The following is an 18,125-nucleotide window of genomic DNA, read 5'->3' on the forward strand; positions in this document are numbered from 1 at the left end:
GAACGCGGCGCCGGGGCAACAACAGCGAAACGTTACGAGTTTTCACTTTTCTTTTACGACGGCCACGTGTTAAAAGCGGCACCATATTCACGCTCATTCAAAAAATACATAATGTTATGCACATTATATGAATATACGATCGTATACTTATTATATTATAAGTAAACCGGCGGCGGTGACATCCACTGCAAAGGCCGCGCGAGGAGTCGACATCATGATGATATCCCCTCGCGTTGATAGAGAGTACCTAGGAGGTACAGTGCGATTAAAACGTTATTTCTCGACATGTCTGTGCATAAAACAGTTATCACAATATTAATGCATCGTTTGTAAAGTAGATACCTATATTTCACATATTTTTATCGATTTATGTGTACTTAGTTCTCACAGATACACCTGGCCATCCGCTTCAGGATCCCTTCGAGACTATCACTCGTGAACATAATATTTTTCTTATAGTTTTGTCGACCGTTCAACAGTGCACAAGTATAATATGAAGTTCCTACTCTAATTTTTAACCACCTTATATTATAGACACAGTGATTCACCATTTAATGAAGCTTGCTTCCCCCACTTTTCCCCAATAGTGCAGTTTATTCAAAACTCTGGTTTTTGTAATTTTTAAATATATTCTAAGACCATATTTTCAAATTCTCGAGATTTTTTGTACTACTAAAGAGGCGTCACGTTTTCAAAGAGAATCCCCCCCTTTTTTACTGTGAATTATTTAGCGAATAATTGTTCTGAAAATATTGACGTATCAGAGTCAAAATTTGTACGAGTATTTTTTGAGTTACTGATAAGTCCATGATAATGACTATATGTTATCTAAACATTTTGTAACCCTTTATAGGCATAAACATAATTCCTAGATGTCGTGGAATTCTCTCGGGTACATAATCCTCTCAATTTCAAAAACATTAAAATCTTAGTTATAAGTTTATAATACTTCCGTCGTATGTTTCAAAGTTCAACAGATTGATCGCAGTGATTGTACATAACCACGGGCCACAGTCATTGACCAATTTATTAGAGAAGATGTTATGAGGCGGATCACTTTATCGGGAATAAGAAATTTTTAGATGAACTTGTCTAAATCTGACAGTTTCATTAAAAACTGATCAAACATCGTGACGAAATTATAATTTTATCAAAACTCTGAATCAACAATTTAATTAGGAATTTATTATAATATAACTACTTTTTGTAGCGCAATGCCGAGAAAGGTGTTCTTAAATTCCAATCAAACCACCAAACAAGCTGGCAGCTGCTAAATTGACTGATGAATTTAAGAAAATACGTTTCTAAATAAAACTAAATTAATTAATTTTATTACTATAACATAACCAGTATTAACTGTATGATTTTTATTTTTTTAGTGACTTGCCTAATCTTTTTAACACTCAACTCACTGTTCACATAATATATACCTAATAGTGTAAGCCATAAAACTAAACATTCATTTAATGACACTATGATTTTATTGAAAATAAAATTAGCCTCGTAGTTATTAGTAAGCGTTGGTAAAATTTAAATTGTCTAAATCAAATAAGTACCTATAGCCCCATTATAGTGCTAATGTGCTATGCACGGTTATCGACTCGTACACTGTATTTTATTACATAAATATATTTTTTCCTGTTCCTAGATAATACTGAATACTTATTACATGTAACATAACAACTTTAGTTCAATTGAAATCAAACTAGTGAAATAGATAGGTACATTATAGGTGTCGTAACAATTTTTTTCTATTAAAATTATAATAGAAAAACCAACTAATATTTTTGTGATTCTGTAGCCAATGAATTATAATTTATAAGCTAGCCTAGACAAGTAGACACCAAAGGTTGGTCAAAGTATACATTTATTTATTTAATCTGACACATTACTATTTCCTGTATCCTGATCATATCAGTGGTCGGTAATCCTCGTTGATATTTTGTATAGGTACCTATATATACCTACATATTAATTATTATACAATATTATAATATGAAATCTTAACCTGAATTTTCGTTTAAAACAATATAATATGTAACATTTTAAAACGCACATGTGTACACTTGAATGGGCTAATTGGCTGACCAAATACAATATAAATATATAATTATTATGTATTTGGAATTTTCCCCTTTGACCTTAGTCCCTAGAACAATGCGAGTACGATTTGCAGACTGATCTTTCATTATTATTTTAATAATGTGTATACCAACTAGTTATCACAATAATAATATATTAATGATATGATATGATGTGATCATAATATACTATGATAGTGATGTCAACATTTCTTGATTCTGCCATTATATAACTGTACACGAAACTAATATAATATTATGTCTTAGTATTAGATTAAAATATAGTTCGCCTAATAATAATTATACAAATTTCAAATTACATGACTGAACTAAAATGTATTGTTGACAAACAAACCAAGATTGAATATTGTTCGTGAGTCCGTACATGAAAATCAAGTTATTTTATTATTACTATTATTATTATTATTATTAGGTACTAATTTCAGATTACATGATAACCAATTTATTAATAATATGACGTGTTATGCAGTGAAAAGCAAATAGTACATGTTATGGTCTTTGGTAGTTTTGAAGCTGACAAAAGATCCAAATCAAAATTAGTTTACAACCTACTCAATAAAGCTGTAAGAGCTGTTATACTCGGACAATATTAATTTGTCATAGCAATATAGCGTAGTCTATCAATCATACACTAACAAAAGTAATTTATTTAAATTGATCATATTTGCTAATATTTTTATCAAAATTATTTCATAATAATAATAATCAGACCAGAGCATCTGTAAAGATCGTTTTCAAAAAAATATATTAAAAGTATATTGTGATTTTGATAAAAAAAAAAAACGTAGATTTGTCATTTTTGTATTTAATAAATAAATAAATAATATTGTTATAAGTGCTATGAATATTTTAGACGTTTAGATTTTAGCACTAACAAGACCTAGCTATTTCCAGCTTATGAAAAATATATTCTAGAAACGTTATGGGCTTATGACTCGTGCTTATGACAACGGACTAACAGAAGCGAAATCGCAGAGGATAATAATACTTAAGAGTTGAAAGTGCAAATAACCAAAGTTGAAAATTGGCCTCTAGCGGCAAAAATATAAAAGAATAATGTTCTGATGGGTTATATTCAACCGGCCTGGCTTCAGAGAGAATAAAATAGTAGTCAAGTTACACGAATCGATTACCTGGAACGAAGATTAAAATACAATTTCTAATTTGTTCCCTCGTTGTTTCGTGTATACCTATACTGTATACACTTCACTTGAACTTTTGACCTACCGCCGGCCATGTCACTGGGATTTCTCGAACAATCCTGCACTTTCGATTACTGCTGCAGTTGTGTACGGTACCTAGGTACCTACTATAATATAGAAAACCAGATGGCTGCGCGTACTGCAGAGTCCGCGACTGTGAATGTGTGTTGGTTAGTGGGTACATAATAATCAAAGAAGTCGACGACGATCTCGGTAATATACATTTCCTGTGTGCAGCAACAAGATTAATGTTAAAAGCAATTACGAGTTCAACTTCATTGTTATTGTATTATTTAACAGCTAGCCGTGTTAATCCCGACCGGCATAATTTATGTATATATTATTATATAAGCCTTGCCATATATTATATGCATATATATATATATATATATATATAGGTGTACACTGTATACATAATATTATTATATATAAGTCGTAAGTGTGTATACAGACGCGCGCGCGTGCCCCTCACAAAACCGTTGTACTGACGTACTGTATATTATATAGGTACGATATTATATTATATATAATATTATACGTAAGTACAATAAAAGCGCGAACAATACACGAGCGAGAATGCAAAACTTATCGGCCAACGCTCGCCGTGTTTTCTCCGAATTTTCTCGATCGGGCCCTGCCCTATATTATTGAATAACTACGTTTTTTTACTCGGTCAAATGCTACCGCATATAGCATACCATATGTTTTGACTGTTTAGAGGATGTCCTGAAATGTCCGTCTGTCAATCTGCTACCGTCAATATACCATCAAATATATACCACATATTTAATACGGATATCGTTGCATACGTACGTACTATAATAGGTGTAGTGTGGGTACGTGTATACACTGTAAAATAGTATAAATTTAATGACGTTACTTAGTTTCACTTACATTACATTAATTGTATATTCAATTATATTTACCGACGCGTCCAAACTAATCGTTTTAAATAAAGTTTAAATTAAAAAAAAATTACGTAACTTCGGTCCCGACCAGACTGCATTTTACAGTTTTCTTTTTTCGTGGAAATGTAGTAAGTATTCAATAACTGTGATTTCCTGACCGGGTTTTGATGATTCCTGTTGTACCTGCAAATATAGCCGGAAAAGTCAAATTTCCCTCGGGTAGAACTTAGCATATTATAACGTACGTAAATTAATGCCCGTTTACCTATTTACTTGTTCGTTTCGTCGACCACGCGACGATGTAGACGTGTAAGTACGCCCACTCACGTTTCGAATACTCTGACCTTTCAATAATATCGATCTAATCAGATTGGCAATACTTTTTTACGTGCAGTCCATCACACTATAGGTAAATCATACTTAATTCCTCTTTGGACAAACCACAATTTCCGTTTTACTATGTACGTACCTACTTCATGCGGTCATGGTCCGTATTTCATGAGCGTATGCCTACGTATACTGTACCTATAGACGAATAGTGATGTAAGCCTGGTAAAGTATTAGTCTCTTTGAAACCGAACACAACTTACACAACCCATAAATCTTTTCACGGATATATCTCAAACAACTAGCTTCGACAATATTGTATATTATTGTGAAAGTGTGGCTCATCGTGGCCGGAACCACAAGCATTTATGCAATGGTGTCCGCATAGAATGTGTATGATGACCAATTTGTTGAATTAACTATGACTAAGACATTAATAGATTCGAAGACGGTCATATTGTATTTATTTTCATACAAAAGATTCAATACTTTAGAACAATTATTGTAGGTGTAAGTGTATACAGCCAGTATTATAGCTACGTTGGTAGAGCCAATGGCATAACTGGGTAAAAATCTAGGTGGGTAAAATAATTTATTCACCAAAATCAAAACCATAACCAAATTGTTTGTTTTTATAAAAGTCTTAAGACTCATTTTATGGCTTGGATACAAACCGTATTATCGTTAAATAATAATTAATATTAAGTACTAAATGAAAACCATAAGGATTCATAAAAACAGGTGCTATAACGTCTGTTTGTTTGAAAAAAGAAATGTGACGATAATCACATCAATCCTGACGAATCACGATTCTTGAAATAATATAATATTATTGGGTTGTTTTTGTTATGCAGATAATGCGATAACGCTGACAAAATCTCAATATATCGTGCGGCAGGAAATTTTTTTGACCACACAAACACTGTTTATCACTTTATTCACATATGATACGTAATAGTATCATCATACCATGTACCAATTACGATAATATTAACTACTCGTGCCCTTATTGGTTTTTTCGGTTCCGGTTTGAGTTTTCGAAACCGTATTTTTGCGGTTCTGATTTCGGTCAGTTATTTCACTCACGCCATCACTATATACCTGTATATACTATGCATATTCAAATATTGATCGCGATATGCAACTGCAGCGTTCGGGGGGCAAACACACGACCGACGGTGCGTATATCAAAATTCGCTAATTTCGAAGCGGCACCGTCACCACCTCGTATAATAATACATTATACTATACAGTGTTACGTAGGATTGCGCTTCTGTTTACAGTGCGCACGTACGGGACGGACGTGGGTAGGTGGGGTACGCACCGAATAAGAGAAACGTACCCAAATATTGTTTTAATTACGACATGGAATGATTCGTCCTTTAATTCAGTATTCGCATTTTGAACTGTGAGCACACACGCGCGCGCGCTTATACCTACTGCGACATTTGCTGCGCACCGACCTCTGTGGCACAATATTATTATAATAATATACAATATTATATTATGTACGTGGAACAATAACAATGACGTTAAACTCGTGTGTGCAGCGGTGTAGTGCAGCGTCACCAGAGAGGACCGTTCCGCGTTATCGTCCGTACAATATATATTTTATACGTAATCCCCACACTCGCACGAATCGCCGAGAAAGAGGCAGCTATAATAATAATAATAATAATAATAAAAATAATAATAAAAATAATCATTATTGGTGGGACTAATCTCCCGTCTCCGCGCATCTGGACGGCTCGGTCAGATTATTATTTCCGATACGGCCGAGATAACCGCGGTCCGGTTGATGGCGACCGAGCGCGTCATTAATATTGCGTTTCGGGCGTCCCGCGACGTCCAAATGAAATTTCAATTATTAATTATTATTATTATTATTATTATTATTGTAGTTGCTGTGGTGGTTGTTGTTGTTGTTGTTGTTGTTGTTGTTGTTGTTGTTGTTGTTGTTGTTGTTGTTGTTGTTGTTTTATATTGCAGATTAAATCGGGTCAACGCGTTTTGCCGGAACCGTACTTATTTTGGCAGCAACGGCCGAGTACGCGACTATGACCAAAACTGCATTCCACAAAACCATGTTATGTATTTATGTGTGTGCGCATGTTATATAATCTCTGTGTAATGTGTTTTAATTTATAAGTATATATACAAACAGTGGGCGGGAGGCAATCGTACCTGCAGTAGGGCTGTAACCAATGTAATTAATAATTATTATATGGGCAACCGAATCATTCGCAAGATATTAACGCTGTTATATTATTTATTTATATAATAACTATTTGATAATACTAAAGATTACAAATAACAATAAAAGCAATATTAATGCTAAAAAAGGTGGATAAGTGGATGTCGCTCTGCTGTACAGTAGGTTACAAGTGGGTCACTGTAATGGATGGTGTTAAATTTGAATTCAATGATATAATATCATTGTATAAGAAAAACGATTCTGAGCGAAAACGGTCAGTCAGCCTATGATTTTACCAAGTATATTTAATGATATTATTGTGAATAAAGTAATTTATATATAACCTATTTACGTGGAGCCTTGTTTTAAATTTTCAATCCTTAGCCATAAAAGTTAAAAATTTATTAATTTTTAACTACAAAATAATTAATAAATTATAAATTCGATAAATGTTGTCAAAATTTGAACTTTAAATGCTTATAAAAAAAAACTGTGCCTATGTATTTTCAATATTTTTCAACTGCTATTGTAAAAATATATCAGGAGTCTTGTATTAAATTTTTACACTTTTTGGCCCAACAGATAAAACTTTATTGATATTTATAGAAAAAAAAACTAAAAAAATTGAAAACTGAAAATGCCCGTAAACAGCTCAAAAAGTGTCAAAATATTTTCAAAATTGTATGGTGTATAGGAAATGCTAATATAAACATTCAGTGAAATTTTCATGTATCTACAGTTATTCGTTTTTGAATTACAAGAAAATAAGGAAATCGGTACATGAGAAATCGAGTGAATATCTAATGTTGTAAAAATATGAATTTAAAACGCTCATAAAAATTTAATTTGACTTTCTTGTAGAAATTTTTTTTTTGATAAAGTTAGACAAACTTATGAGGAATCTTGTATTAGATTTTAAAATCTTAGATTTAAAAAGAAAAATTTTTATGAATTCTCATCAAAATAATTTGCTATTTTTCGTGATTTTTCCGTATTTTGTCAAAATTTGAACTTTAAATGCTTATAATTAAAAACTGTGACTAAGGATTTTTAATTTTTTTCATCTGCATTTGAAACAATAACCTAGGAGCCTTCTATTAAATTTTTAAGCTTTTTTACTCAACAGATAAAATTTTATTGATATTTATAGAAAAAAAAACTAAAAAAATTGAAAACTGACAATGGCCGTAAACAGCTCAAAAAGAGTCAAAATATTTTCAAAATTGTATTGTGTATAGAAAATGCAAATATAAACAACCAGTGAAAATTTCATGCATCTACGGTCATTTGTTTTAGAGTTACACCAATAACCAAAATCGATTTTGCGTAAAAATTCCCGTTTTTCCTTAATTTTTCTTTTGTTTTTCACATCGCTTTTGAAAACTACTGGGAAATTAAAATTTTGACCTCCCCAATGCACCAACGATATTCACTTTCCCATCGAACAAGATACTGAAGTCGAAAATCGAAGCATTATTTCGACTACTTATCGTGTACACAGACACAAAAATAAAAAAATAAAAAAAAAATAAAAAAAAAAATAAAAAAAAAAATAAAAAAAAAAACACACATCATTGTAAAATCAATACATTCATCATTTCACTCAGAATCTAAAAAAAAAACAGTGGAAATCGCTCTGCTGAAGGTGTCTAGAGGGTTCGTTGTAACGGATGCGTTAAATTTGAAATGAATAATATTATAAAATCATTGTATACAAAAGACGATTCCAAGCGAAGACGGTCTGCCAGTCTACAATATAACTCGGTATATTATATGATATTATCGTGATTGAAGTTATTAGTTTTACTATTGGACATTAGTACTGCAGTAGTTAAATTATTTGAAGTTGTAATATGTGTTAAAACTAACATAAATAATATTACAGTGACCTATTCTCGACGAAGAGGTACAGAGTTACCTGGTACACTCGAAACCTACTATGCAGCTTAGAGACTTGTTGTTGTTGTTGTTGACTGGTTTTTTAAAAACTATTATATCATACAATACTATCTTTTGGTTGTCGTATCAATATTATACTGATCACTGAATTATATTTTTAAAACTTCTTCATACAATAGAGAAATTGTGCTAGACAAGATACAATATTGTAAAGTCGATTAATAACTTTTGTGTAACTCTTCGACATTGGACCATAAAATGATCGTGACTGTATATTTTAATACGTACGACATGCCCGATTACAATTTATTATAATATATAGGCAATAGGTAATAATACATTAGTATGATATTATGGTAGACTTATCGTCTCGTTTGTACGGGCACGTTGTCGTCGCCGGTCGTCTTCACGACGATAATGTAATCAAGCGCCGTAGAACGTGCGTCGTCTGACACTCGCGCACAATATCGGAGGCGTTGAAAAAAATTCCCATCCGATAACATTTTATTCGATTCTCCGTCCGTTCCGAATATTCGGATGGCGCATGGATTCGAACGTTCGAGCGTAATTGTTATTTTTTTTTGACGAGACAGCAGCAGCAATGATAACTAAGTATATAATACAGCACATTATAGCGCAGCACGACGAAATGTTATTATAAATTCCGACTGTGGATGCGGTAAATCGATTTGCCGTCTGCGGCAGGTGAGCGAAAATAGAAAAATTCCGTATAGAACAGCGGTAAGATAAAAAAAAAAAAAAACTACCGTTGAAATAATATAGTAATGACTTTAAACTTTTTCCCTTAGACCATTTAAATAATTTATACGTTTATTATTTACCACGTTCGCATTCGAACGCGATGCGCGTGCACACGTGCATAATACGAACATATTATTATCATACCGTATATAACGCATACGCACGTACACTATTTTAATAATAATTGTACGTATTGTCTGCGGGAACGACAATATGTCAGTAAAATAATTATTCTGAAGAGCGCGGAAACGTTTGCCGACTCGACTCGATTCAAACTTGAACCTGCCTAGCCGACGCCACCGAGCAGATATAATACAATAAATACTTCCGAAATTTCTCCGCGACTTCGACGTGCGTGCAAAAGTAGAGATGCGTAATGCAAGTATAATATTATGTATATAATAATATTATAATAATATGCAGATGTGTTTTATACATTAATATCGTTGAAAACTCAACATTATATCATATAGGTTAGGTATAGTGTGTAATGTAATAATACCTTAATACGTATACCACGTAGTAAAATACACAAATCGATTATTATAGACGTCTGAATATAATATTATTATATATTATTGTATCACATATAATATTATGTATAAGTGCACTTGTGCACTTAAAAAGTACCTATAGAATATATGCGTACGATGTGATACATACAAGATACATTACCTACCTATATGAATAACCGATCTACTTTGAAATTCAAACAATCGACAAGACTTTGCGAAAAGTTATGAGCTCGCTATATATTATTATAATAATTTTGATGAGCGGTGAAGTGGACAAACATTTCGCGGAGTAACCCCGCACCATTCCATTCCGCTCATCTAAACTTTAAATACTTATAACTCATTAACTACTCGCCCCTAATTCGATTTTCATGTATCAAAATACTAAGAAAAATATTCTGTTTTGGAATATAAAATTAAAACTCTATGTTGTCACTCAAAAAAATAAAAAACTTAAAAAAATTATAAGGATAAAAAATATTTAAAAATATAACTTTTAAATAAAAACGTTGTTTTATAAGCGACTTGAAACTATGTAAAAAAATATTTTCAAAAAAATTTTTTGAAATAATGAGTGTTGTTTGATAAAAGAATACCCCCCGGTATTATGATGTAAAGAATTAACGTTAGATGATTTAAATACTATTTATTACCAATATTTAATTATGATAATATGGAAAGAAATATTAAAACTACCTACATATTAATTAGAATTTGTTGAGGATACAAACATGTTAATTTTTTACATTATTGTCTTACAAAATATACAAAAATTGACCTAACATACCACTCTTAAACACGTACAGACAGGCATCATAGGACGGCATGGCGTATATATATTTTTAGAACATTTTATTTCAAAACGTATGAATGTATTTATTATTCAGTAAAAAATAAGAAAATAAATACTTTTTTTTTTAGAAAATATTTATCTAAAATCGTATTTATTGTATAGTACCGTACCTACTGTAAAATTAATAACTGGGAAAAAGTTTTGATTATTTCTTCATGATCCCGAAAATAAATGATTCTTTAATTCTGATATTTGTACAGAACACGTAATTTAAAACTTTACTTGACAGCGATACAATATTCAATAATTTTTGCAATTTAAACTAAAATATAATTTAAGTTTTCAAGATTTTCACAATCTTTCACTAAATCAATATATTTTATTTCTAAGTTTGCTAATATATTAGCATAAATACTGTAAGTCTTCATTAGAGTGGGCTAATGATATTATATTTTATTAATAAACATTTAGTTATGTCTTAAAATGATTAAGGACCTAATTTTGTTTAATTGTCTTGTTTCAAATACATAAAAATGTATATAGGTATATAGAGAACAAAACAAATGTAAGTTTACCAATATCATGCAGCTTTGGAAAAGTTCGGAACAATCATTTCTCATATGCATTTATTGGGACGTATTTAATATATTATAATATAGTTAGTAATATACATATTACAAGACATTTGTATACTACAACTACATTGAACATATCAATTTTATAAGCTGTTATAATTAGGCATTATTTGAGTTCGTTTTTAAAAAAATTGCGAGTTTACAAATGTCGGATACTCTCCCATTTTCTTTAGAAAATTAAGAAGAATCACACCATCGACAGCAGAATTATTAAAACTTCTGGAATTCACCACGTCGTGTTTAAAGTTAATTTATGAAAACATCAAATTATTTTAGTGATATAAGGTATTCCTATTATCCATATTGTTAGTCACGCACGATTTAACCATAATAATACACTTTTATTAAAATTGTTTATGCAAGTCTAAATTATTGTCAAAAATCACGTGAAACTAACAACGTTAATAATCGAAATAACACAACTAATTTCGTCTAGTCCCTAGCTATTAACATCTCACAGTATTATAGGTACTATACAACTACACTTTCTGATGTCTTTCTGTGTGTATATTAATATTATACTATATTATATGGCATTATAATTTATAATAGGTACGTGTATAGTGTTTATACTCGAGGTTAATAAGGAGAATGGAATTACAAATCCTTTATACTATTTTAATTCGATACAATCCTAAGATCGAAATGCAACATCATCATCTGCATAAATATATGAATTTTCATTGGGTCCAAAATCAAAAAGGATACGCATATAATTTATTGTTTACTTCCAGCTACTAAAAAAACCTAAAATAATGATGTGAAAACAAGAAAACTAAATAGTGCAAAACTACAGGGGTCACCGATTAATATTTTTGGAGAACCAAACTATGAATATGGGAAGTTTTCGGGGAGCCATCAAAATAGTATGTGTTTAAGTAATATGTATAAGCAAGTAAAGTAAAAATCAAAAATCAATTTCTCGTCTGCTAGTCAGATAATATTCATTTCTAACCCCTATTGTGTATTATATACAGGGCGCAGGAACAGAAAGAACTGACTAATGCAATAACTTTTGTTATATATATTTTTTCATTTTTATTTCTTGGTACTTAAAATTAAAATGTTGAGAAATAACATTGCACGCTATATTTTATTCGTGGGTTTTCGTGTAGTTTTATATGTGCCTCACCGTTAAAAACAACAAGTTTGAGTTCCAAGATTCAAAATTAGATAAAAAATTAAATAAAAATTGACTTGCACAGTTATAGCCGATTGATAAAATTGCTATGGAAAATAATCAAAACCTATCTGCAGATTGCGTAGGTACCCGCACCTAACGATAGTAATAACTAATTAGTAATTATTTAACAGACGTGTACCTACCTATATACGGTAATATAATATTTGATCATTGAGCAGGTATGCTGTGGGCACGTATAAAATAAATTTTGAGTGCGATTGTCATTAAACACAAGTGAAAGTGATCGACGCGACGGAGAAACGTCTCATCGGACGTATGCCTAAACTTAAAGATTTCGAAAAGAGGAATCAAGAGACGTCGATGACGATAAGACAGAAAACGATTGGAGTCGGAGACGACGACGGCATAGACGGAAGGTACGCATGCACACATACGTATGCGCACAAGTACCTAACCCATAACGCGGTATCGTATTTATGCGGTTACCCATATAATATTATATTTTATGTGTATAATGCTGTTACGTGATCGCATATCCGGATGACCGCAAGCCCATTACTGCAAGCTGCAGACGGCGAATTGCCGGCAATTATCGTCAGCCGAAACGCCCACAAACGTTGAATACTTGAATACTAATAATAATAATCGTCTCCTGTAAGCCATTATACATCATGTACGATAATAATATACCTAATTCAAAGTATTCAAAACCGGCAGACGATATCTGCTGCTGTGGATAACCGACTTAATATGGATCCGAGAAAAATTGTTAAAATAACCTTATCTCTATAGGCGCACACGGGGTATGTAGGAATGCAGAATATGCGCTTGCATGCCCCGTGGGCTGGGGCAAACCCTATTTTTTAGAGAGCATATTATGAACAAGGTCCCAAAAGTAACGAGAAAAAAAATTAATTATGTAGGTAGTAGGTACATTAGGTAATATTATAACTTATAAGGTCGATAATACCAATATGTTCATGGCTTAATAAATTATGTTACAAGAAGTATGGAATAATATCCTTTTTAATAAACACGTATTTATAAAATATGTTTTTATTTTTCAACGTATAAAAAAAAGCTGAAAAACATTTTATTTTCTATTCAGAAAGTGCCATGCATAGTAGTAATAATTGTTGTTATTTTTATTTATTTTTGTGGCTCGGCGCGGTGCAGTGGCTGAAATCGTGTGTGGTGTTACTTTGATGTGTTGTTTGCGAACTATATTGGTTTCGTTAAAATGCCAAAAATATAAAGTGCCAGCGCAAAACTTCGACAAAATGTCGAAGAATTTTCTAGTACAGTTTTCAAAATTGATGGAAAAATACTATTTTGTAATATTTGTGAGCAAGCAGTTTCATCAAATAAGTGCTTTCAAGTAACTCAACATTTAAGTACAGCAAAGCACCTTAATAAATCAACAAGAAAAGAAAAAATCAAACAAATATTTATAAAAGACCCATTCGAAGATCAGAACTCAGATTTTTCCATTGATTTATGTCGTGCGTTTTTAGCTTCTGATATCCCCTTATGGATATTGCATATATAATACAACTTTTAAGTTTTAACACATTTTCGCAAAAGTATACTGGTAAACATATTCCGGACAATCTACAATTCAAAAAAAAATGTGCATTGGTTCTTTACAACGAAGTAATTGACCGTATTCACATATAAATCGAAGAGAGCCCAATATATGTTTCAATTGACGAAACTACAGACGTTGACAGACGGTACGTATGTAATGTTTTAGTTGGTCTTATGCATAAAGAAATATTTTCTAAACCATGTAATTATTTCATGTAATTCATTTGAATAGCTTTAATGATTTTAGAGATAATTTTAAAGATTTTAGAATTTTTTTAATGTTTTTGTATTAAGTGTTAATTTTATCATATTTTTTGGCGTATTTCAACATATTTATTTAGGGTAATAGGTATTTGAAAAAAATGTGTAGAAAATGTTTTTATTTAATAATATTTATGTGGTATATTTTAGTATATTTTTAATATCACAAATGCATATTACATCATTTTTTATTGCATATAAATCCTTACCCTACTAACGACTCTCTCTATAATAAATTTAGATTAGCACTGTTAACTTGTTGAGGCACAATGGTATGCGTTTGTCGATTCTACGTCCGTTCCTCAAAATTGGAATGACTATTAGGACCCCACATCCGGAGCGCTATTCAATTCAAATAAACTTCATTGACTATAGGTTTATGTGTCTGAGCAGTGAGCACTGTTCCGGCCTAAAAGGTAAGAACGAAGATGACTTGAAATAATATACAACTTAGGGTTTTAGGTCGGAAACACTTTTACTAAAATATAAAACAAACATAAAATATAAAACACTAATTCGGAACGCTTAGCCCGTACTACGATCGTCGCTCCACACGTACAATCGTCGAATCACTCAGCGACAACGAGACTGCCCGTGATGGCGTGTACGGCGATGTTATAAAGCAAAATATTATTGTCGCCTCAGCACATCTTACTTCACTGGCCTGACCTATGTTAGTAATTTACAGCTTAAAATATTCCCACCTATGACCTATATCACATATATATATTAAATAATATTGTACTGAAGACTGTCTACAACGTACGATTGCAGTTGAGACCGAAGTCTGCGCACGCCTATATATAGTATGATGTCCATAAGTACAACTGTGGGTCGCGGGGAGGAGAGGGTGGGAAATGTCTTCCAACTCCCTGTAGTATAATAATATATATAGGAACCCACTATTATAATACTATGTAAACTCGGCGCGGAGACCCGGTCAGAGATTATCCGCTACATTTAGTCTCGTCGACGAAAGCAATAAAACAATAACGAAATATATACACCGACCTCCGGCAGTCGTATACATATAATAATATATTAATAAAGTGCGAGTAAAACGACTGCAACGACGACCAGACGGAAAAAATAACAAAATACGGTCTGTTGGAGATTGAGATAAGGTAGGTGACTCGAGTTCTGTAGACCACTATATACGTATATAGACATACGTAGGTACTAGCTGCTGCCGGAGAACGTGGGAGCGACGGCCGAAAGCGAGTGCCGTCGCCGCAGTGGAGAGTGGAGGCTGAAAATTAAAATGAAATTGCCCGGAAAGCGTGAACACCGAAAGGGCCCCGGTCGGTCCCGCGGCGATAAATTCGGAATTACCGTGGCGACTACCTTTTTTTTTTTCTTCCTTTTTTTTTTATGGAGGAGAAAACCGGGGTGGATTTATGATTTGAACGCGCGTTATTCTTATAGCCGGAAGCTCGTTTCGGCAGCTGTACACAGCTATATGCGCTACGTATACCTCTATATATAGGCCTTTGCGCCGCACGCACGCGGTGAATATAAATATACGACGTGAAAGGACGAGGAGAAGGATGAGGTGGCGGAGGGGGACGGAAAACCGTCGTGTCGGTAAAAGGCGTGAAGAAATAAAACGTTTATATATTATATAATATATATATTATATAATATATATACTTATATACGCGCGCAGCAGAAGTAGAGCGTGTAGAGCGTATATTATATATATTTTATATATATTATTATCGTCCATAAAAACGATGCAGACAACTCGAATGAATGCCGTTTAAATGATATGTATAATATATTATAGGGGTGGGGGGGGGGGGGGGGTGTATACGAGCGTGCATAACGGTCTGTGGGTATTTGTAAGAAAATCGAATTCAAAATCAATTTACTTCACCTGCAACGACCTAATCCCGTCGGTTATAATACTATAATTGCGTGTTTTACGAAAAAGCGTAACACAACGTCTTCTGCGAAAACGCAACAACATAATTAATACCGGACACCAGTAGTATGCCCAGGAATTTTCAAAGGGGGGGGGAGGGGTGTTATGTAATGAAACATTAAAATTAATTTTAATGGTAGTATTTATATGACGAGGGGGAATATGACCCCTAACCCACAGACCCATAACGGCCACTGTCGGGCACGTATATTATGTTATGGATGATTCAACCCCCCCCTCCAAATATTTTCATGAAAAACTGTTTCCTATAGAACTTATCCACATGATAGACCTTTATGGTTTTTTTTCAATCTCAAACGCCAATGCCCAATGGTTTCAATTTGTTTTCTTGACAATGTTGATTAAATATGTGCAATATCAAATCTCATATATACGCTGTTGTCGTGAGTAATGTATACAACATTAAGAGGAAAAAAAATTATAAATATAATATTAAATTGGACTTTTTGATTTTGTTAAACAAGTTGGTAGTTTTTAGAAAATATAACATTGTTTTGGGTTTGGAGTTTTGGTAAAAAGAGAAGTGTCGTGGTTTTCTCCAGGCACTTTATTGTTGCAGACGGCAGTTTCCACAGTTTTGCCATTTCTGTTCGATGTTTTATCTTTTATGTAGTTTTTAATATCGCCATAGGGTAGTTGTTCCAGCGAGGGGTGGGTTCGGGCTGAATACTTGAATATCGCTATTTTTCTGATGTTTCATTGCCTTTATGATTTATATAAAGATCGATTTCGAACACTTTTGTGATAACACGCTATTACGATGAATTAACAATATTTTTTTTTAACGATATAATTTTTTTTATTTCTTTTCTTATGAACCCCTACCTTCCAGAATTGTTTTTTCTATACGTGCCTGATCGATACACGAATTCTACAGTGACTGAGGCTCGTGTATTAATAGTAATCCTATCCGTCGAATATTCATATAGCCCATCGGTTACTTGGAGGAGACTATTATTTATCGATATACCTAATTGGAGATGATGTTTACTCTAAGACGTTTTCGTGTTTCGTTTATTACCACCAAGAATTACATTAATACCTATATAATATACATTATACATTTTACATGTGTAATTTCAAAGACGAATAATTATTCATAACGATTTTCTACAAAATTATGCAAAGCATATACATTACTATCATTGGGTACGTCTATGTGGTACTGGCGATTATTGTGGATATGAAATGTAAATACTCTGGCACAAAAGACAAATCACGATGATTTCAGATTTGTCATATTATAATGACTACCTATAAAGTTATACAATACGAACCAAACGTAGGTATACATAATAGTTTGATGTCGTTAATTTAATGACCAATTAACAATAACAACGACGACGGTAACCTATACTCAAATATTACATTACTAACAGGCCATAATTGTACATTAGGTAGTTGATTAACTTACACTAATCCAGATAACATGTTAGATAACACAAGATATTTCACATTTTAAGAACAAATGGTTGTATAATATGATAATATGTTATAGACAAAATATATAAAATAGGGTTATTTATAAGTTCAAAAAACAACATTTTAAAATTCCTTTTATATCTCAAGATATTATTACTAAATATTATTGCAATTTAAGAATAGTGACGTAATCAGACTTAAATGAATAATATCTTTTTTATTTTTTTTTTTTTTTAAATTGGGTAACCTTAACTAATCAAAAAAATTACTGAAGAATTTCTCTGGTGTTTCTCTTTATTATAATATTGAACCATCGACGTAATGACCACGAATGCGTCGCGTATTTATTTGGTAACATATTATACAGACACCGCGATGAATATAATACTAAGTACTTGAAATTCGGGTGGGAAGGTGGTGCAAGAGCAT

Source organism: Metopolophium dirhodum, chromosome 4, assembly GCF_019925205.1.
Source record: "Metopolophium dirhodum isolate CAU chromosome 4, ASM1992520v1, whole genome shotgun sequence".
NCBI classification, from domain to species: Eukaryota; Metazoa; Arthropoda; class Insecta; order Hemiptera; family Aphididae; genus Metopolophium; species Metopolophium dirhodum.